The sequence below is a fragment of the Artibeus jamaicensis genome, unplaced genomic scaffold (genome assembly GCF_021234435.1).
Source record: "Artibeus jamaicensis isolate MK-2021 breed Jamaican fruit bat unplaced genomic scaffold, CSHL_Jam_final contig_525, whole genome shotgun sequence".
In the NCBI taxonomy this organism is placed as follows: Eukaryota; Metazoa; Chordata; class Mammalia; order Chiroptera; family Phyllostomidae; genus Artibeus; species Artibeus jamaicensis.
The window spans coordinates 6,220,882-6,227,505 of NW_026521874.1; positions in this window are offsets into that span (position 1 = coordinate 6,220,882).

A 6,624-nucleotide genomic window follows, 5' to 3' on the forward strand; every position below is an offset into this window, starting at 1 on the left:
GCCTGAGATTATATCTGTAAAGCCCGCAGCCCATTGCTTGGTGCTTATACAAGCTGAATGAATGGAAGCTGCTGCTATTATCATCATTAGCGGTACTGAGAAAAGAACCTGACCCAGTCAGTGTCTGGCACTCAGTAGGTGAAAATGTCGATTCCCTTTCCCTGAAAGAATAATTTTGTGCTTGTATCAGTTACCTCTGGCTGTGTAACAAAGCACCCCAAAATGTAGAGACCTGATAGGACGTTTTATTATCTGTGACGGTTTCTGTGGGCCAAGAATCTGGGATGAGCTCAGCCGGGCAGCTCCGGCACAGGTCCATCACACAGGCCCAGTCCAATGGTGGCTAGGCGGGAGTAGCCTCAGGCTGCCTGGCCATTTCTCTTCCTTCCTGGGAGTCTCAGGGGGTCTCCGTGGGAATCTCTCTGCATGAGCTGGTCTCTGGACTTTCTCAGAGTGTGGTGGCCTCAGGCAGTCAGACTGTCCCCAGGGCAGAGCTAACACCTGAGACAGCTTGGGGGCTCGGGAAGGGTTCCAGGACCCAAGGCAGGAGCCGTATTGCCTTTTATGACTTAGTTGTGGAAGTGACACTGCGTCACATAGTAATATGTGAACTCTTGATGTGTCTGTGTACGGAAAAGGCAGTCTGCCACCACCTGAACCCACAGAGGTGACTGATCGTGGGCATGTAGGCAGTGTGGGCAAGGAGCAGGCGGGAGCTGTATTTTGGAGGTAGGAGGAGAAAGGACCCTCAGCTCCTACTGGATGGAAAGGCAACCACCTAGAGCATCACATGCAGGCTGGCTCTGTCCTCAGCCTTTTATGAGCAAACCCCAAAACAATGAAGGAAATAATGACACTGTTGCAGACTTAGGCTTACAGGGAGTCTTCCCATGGGTGTCCCATTTACCAGCCCTGTGGGGTGATCCCCACTTGAAGGCGGAGGGAGATTGAGGTTCAGGGAGATGAAGCAACCTGTCCCTAAGGTACCCAGTGGGAAGAAGCAGTAATGGGATTGGCACCTGGGTCCATGCGACACTGAGTGAGTCCCCTTCACCACCACGATCCTGTATCGCTCAAAGATAAGGCCAGCTCACGCTGACACACTGAGCGTCCCATGTCCCGGGGTCCCTGGCGTGGGTGGCAGTTCCGGGAACGAGGCAGGTACCTGGGGAAAGCAGAAGTAAGGGGTGAGGGGGAACTTAGACGGGGAAGGAGAGGACCAGAACTTTCTGTCTTAGCCCAAGAGGTTCAGAGACTTAGATGGTTTTTGAAGATGCCCGAGTCTCAACTGCAACTCATGCAAATTCCTTCCTGACTCCAGCAGCCCAGAGCTCATAGTCACGTGGCCCTTCCTTGAACCCCCGCAGGGATGGCGTGCTCATTACCTCCCACAGCAGCCCAATTACCAGGGGGCAGCAGCAATTGCAAAAATGTGTTTCCACTGGCATTCCCTTGGGGGAGTCTCCATGGGACCAATCCTTCCAGAAAGTGACTGGGCAATTGATACATGTAAATCCTAAGAGCCTCGAAAGTGCACGGACCTTCTGGGCCCCCAGTGCTGGCCCTGGAGCTCCCCCGAAGTGAAAGATTCTACAACCACCTTCGTGACTGTGCAACTGTTGGAAACCCCTAAGTGTCCCGTGATGTGCCTTGTTGTGGTTGCTGCGAACAGAATTGTTAAATCCGTTTTGGTCAGCTAGACCCAGGCCCCCAACTTGAGTTTGCCCCTGGGGGGAAGTCACCCCTCTTCTCCGACTGCGGTTTTCCATCTGTACCACAGGGTTAGGGTTTCAGGAGCCCTCAGGGTAGACACGCAGATTAAACGAGGAAATGCACAGCAGGTGAAGGTCAGATGTCTTGTCTACAACACAGAATTGCTCAGCGGTCACGGAGAGCACGCCTGGGTGACTGGTCTCACCTGAGCCGCAGCGATAGCCGCTCGCTGGTCATCTGTGTAACTGCAACTTCGTACACTTTGACAGCACTTCCCCATCCGCCCTCCCCCAGCCCCTGGAAAGCACCCATCTACTCTCTGCGTCCATGAGTTTGACCCTTTCAGATTCCACGTATAAGTGAGCTCATGTAGCATCTGTCCTTCAGGGTCTGCCTGATTTCAGTCAACGTAGTGTCCCCCAGGTTCTTCCACGTTGTCGTAAACGGCAGCAGTTCCTTCGTTTTAAAGGCCGAGTACTATTCTGTCCGTGCTGCGTCTTCCTTCCCCAGCCCGCCATCAGGGGGCGCTGAGGTGTTTCTACGCCTTGGCTATCATGAATAACGCTGTAATGGCCAAGGGAGGACAGGTGTCTCTTTGAGACCCTGTTGTTTTCCTCTCCTCAGCGTGTAGACCTGGTAGTGGGGTTGCTGGGTCACATGGTAGTTCTGCTCGTAATTTTCTGGGGGGACCTCCATGCTGCTTTCCACAGTGGCTGCACCAATGGACATTCTCACCAACGGTGAGCAAGGGTTCCCTTTCCTCCACATCCTGGGCAGCACTTAAAAAAAAATTATTTAGCGAGAGGGAAGGAAGCCAGAAAGAAAGAGATACATTGATATGTGAGAGATATATCAGCTGGTTGCCTCTTGCATGGCCTGAACTGGGGACCTGGTCTCCAACCCAGGCATGTGCCCTGACTGGGAATCAAACCAGAAATGCTTTGGCTTGCAGGCTGGCACTCAGTCCACTGAGCCACACCAGCCAGGGCTTTAAAAAAAAAAAAAAAAAAAAGCCATCCTCACAGGTGGGAGGGCGTGTCTGAAGATTTCCATTAGTGTTTCTGGAAAGGGTGTTTTCTGAGGGAAATGTGGGTGCTGGGGTTGCCTGGCAGGCACTGCCACCAGCCGGGTGTACTTGGATTTATCTCAGGGGCCCTTCAATGACAGTCTGTCTTTTGTGACTCCCCAGTAGCCATCACCATTTCCAGCAGCCTCCACCTGACTGCTCCCCTAAGACCAGGCTGCTCCTTCCCTCTCTGGGGTGCAGACCTTGCCCTGACCTTGTCCTACACTTGGCCTTGATCCTGTCCCTCCCTCCGGCTATCACTTACGTTACCTCGTCAGACCTCTCGTCAGACCTCGGAAGAGAAAGGGCCAGCCCTCCTGCCCCTGCGGCCCCTAGGTTCCCTGTGATTCACCAGCTCCGGGACTGGGGGCTGTGCAGGGGATTGTGGGGAAGAAATGAAGCCAGTGCAGACAGGCTTCCATCCACTTAGAGAACTTCCTGAGGACACGCAGACACATTTACAAAAACTCCACAGGGACCTCCCTTATACCCATCCCGCTCCCCCCGCACAACTGTCCCCACCTCCACGGCCACCCCTTCCTTTAGGCGCTCAGGCCAGGAACACTGGAGTCCCTCTGGAGTCTTCGTCTCTGCCCCCTGCAGCCGCTCTGAGCAAGTTCTTCCCGGAGAACGCTGAACACTGGATGCCCGTAGACTGACTGCTTTTCTCCTCCTCCACGGCCAGCCTGGTCTCAGTGCCCAGGTGGCTGCCAGACACTCCTCACCACCCACTTGTCTCTGCCCTCGTCATTACTGCAGCTGCCAGAGGGACCTGGCCACAATACTAAGTCATGTAACATCCTGCGCAGCTGCAAACTCCCCCATGGAGAAATATTTTGCCCATTGTTGATCTCACAAGGGGCTCATATCTAGCATATGTTTAAAAAAATCCAAAAAAAAACCTCCTGAAACTGGGAAAGTCAATCAATGTTCATACTGCCTGTCACTGCCAGAACCAATAAGTAGAGACAAGGACTGAATCATTACAGGTGCTTTATTCAGATACCGGTGACCTGAGAACATGGCCGGTTACAGACCCTCAAAATCCATATTAGCACCTCATCTCAAGCTGACCTTCGTGTGCCGAGAAGAAAAGGGTAGGTGAGGGGTTTGGGAAAAGGTTAATCAGATAAGAGTTGCAGTCCAGCTGGTGATTTTCCTAGTATTTCTCTGTCTGCTGATCAACAATTCTTTATCTGCTTCAGGAACGTCCTCCCCTGGGGCACAATGGCTGAGACACCATCTCCATCCAGGCTTGCAGGCTCCCTGGGGGCCAAGGCTGAGTTGCTTGTTCCCTCCCGGAGTCAGGTGGGTTCTGCAGCATTAATCACTTAACCTCTGAACTATGACTGAAGCTAAAATCTTTAACTCTTGAGTCACCCTGTTTTTCCTGCAACTCAATAACAGGTAGGCAAATAATCCATTAAAAAAACAGGCAAAGGATTTGAATGGTCATTTCTCCCAGGAGATTCTTCTCCACACCCAGGAAGATGGCCATGACTTAAAATATCATAAGTGTTGGAGAGGATGTGGAGGAAATGGAACCCTCGTTCAGCGGTGAGGATGTGAAGTGGGGCAGCTGTCTTGACAGACGGTTTAGCAATTCCTGAAAATGCTAAATAAAGAACCACCCAGTAACATAGTCATGGGTTACTTATTAGCCAGCTTGGGCTGCTGTATCAAAATATAACAGACCCGGGGCCCTTAAACAACTCTGGGGGCTGGAAGGCCAAGATCAAGGAGCCAGTATTCTCAGTATAGCTCCTGGGTTTTTTATTTCATTCAGCGTTTCTAAGTGCATTACTGTTACTGTTTTTGTGCTTACCTGGTCCTAGTGGGGGCCTCTTCAAGGCAGCTCCTGGCCCTTTTGACACGTCTCCATCCTTCCTGGTGTATCTCCCAGCTTTGGGGCACAGTGAGCGGTGCCAGGCTTGTCTTGTGTGGCCCAACCGGAGTCAGCCATTCCCTTCAGGAGCTCGGGCTCCTCTTCGTGGAAATCAGGATCTGTGCTCATTGTCACCGAGGGGTCCCTGTTCCCGGGCCCTCTCCAGTGGACAGAGCTGGAGCATAACATGCATGTCGATATGCTCCCAGATTCCCACCTACTGATGTGAAAAACCATGAGTTCATACGGACACCTGCATTTCCAGCCCAATACCCAGCCGTCTTCTGAGGCTTTTATCCCACAGGGATAAACCTGAACCCCAGGTCAACATTCCATTTATTGATTTGCTCAACGCCTACAACCAATACGCAGAGGATCATTTCAGAATCTCTACTCCCACAGTATTGGGAAAGAACAATCTGATGACCTAGAGTGGAAGACTCATTCAGTGTGGGTTATATTATTCATTTAAAACAAGTCGGGTTTGTTTATTTCTGTTTGTACGTGTTTTGATGGATCTTCCCCATCCTGTTGATGTGAGGGTTTTTGTGTGTGTTTTTTTTAAGATTGTATTTCTTTATCTTTAGAGGGGAAGGGAAGGAGAGAGGGAGAGAAATATCAATGTATGGTTGCCTCTCGTGTGTCCCCTCCTGGGAACTGGCCTGCAACCCAGGCACATGCCCTGACTGGGAATTGAAACTCGATCCTTTGGTTCACAGGATTTGAGGGGTTTTTTTAGCAATGCAAAATATTAACATATCTGCGAAAGTCTAAACTCTACAGAAAGATGTACTGCTCAGAGATATGTCATTTTCTGGCTTTCCACCACTCTGTTGTTCTTACCTGTTTCCTGGGGAACTAATTTTACTAGTTTCTGGTTTTTCTTTCCTGCGTTTCTTTTGCAGAAGTTAGAAGATTTCAGTAAATTTCATTTTCCTTTCTTTCTGACACAAAAGATAGCATCTATATGTAATTTTAGCGGGGTTTGCTTTTTCCAATTAATGCTGTTTTTTAGTCACTTTAATTCAGTTTTTTTTCAGGAGTGTTTTTCTTAAAGTTTTTATTAATTTATTTTTAGTGAGAGGGAAGGGAAGGTGAAAGAGAGGGAGAGAAACATCAGTGTGTGGTTGCCTCTCGAGTGCCCCCTACTGAGGACCTGGCCCATGTGCCCTGACTGGGAATTGAACTGGAGACCCTCTGGTTCACAGCCTGCGCTCAATCCACTGATCTACACCAGCCAGGGCTAATTCAGTTTTCACAGCTGTACAGTGTTTCTTTGTGTGGAGGTTCCACAGTTATGTAATGAATTACCTCTCTATGGCCTTTAGAGCATTTCCAATATTTTAAAATTACTAACCATGCTGCAATGGGCAATTTTATGTATAAATATTTAGAAGTGGATTGCAGTCAGAAAGTAAAATCAGCCCTGACTAGTGTGGGTAGGAAGCAGGTTTGATTCCCAGTCAGGGGACGTGCCTGGGTTGCGGGCCAGGCTCCAGGTTGGGGGCTTGCAAGAGGATCGATGTTTCTCTCCCTGTCTTTCTCCCTCCCCTCTCTCTAAAAATAAATAAAATCTCTTAAAAAAGAAAATAAAATCATGCAGTTTTCTTAGACATTACCCATTTCTCTCCAATCTGCACACCGACCCGTGACGCATGGGTACCACTTCCCCGGCCCACCTGGTGAGCATATCGGCAAGCTTGTAATTTTTTCCTGATGTGAGAAGTGAGAAGGGATATTTCATGTGGTTTCCTTCAACACTTTTTTTTTTAAGTAATACAATTTCTATGTAGCCTTTTCCCAGTTTCTCCCAGTTATAATATCTTATATAACCAGAGTACAATGATCAAAACCCAGGAAATCGACATCAATACAATACTTAACATTAAAGACATTATTATTAAGGATTTTATTTGTTTTCTAGAGAGAGGGAAGAGAGGGAGAGAAGCATCGGTGTACA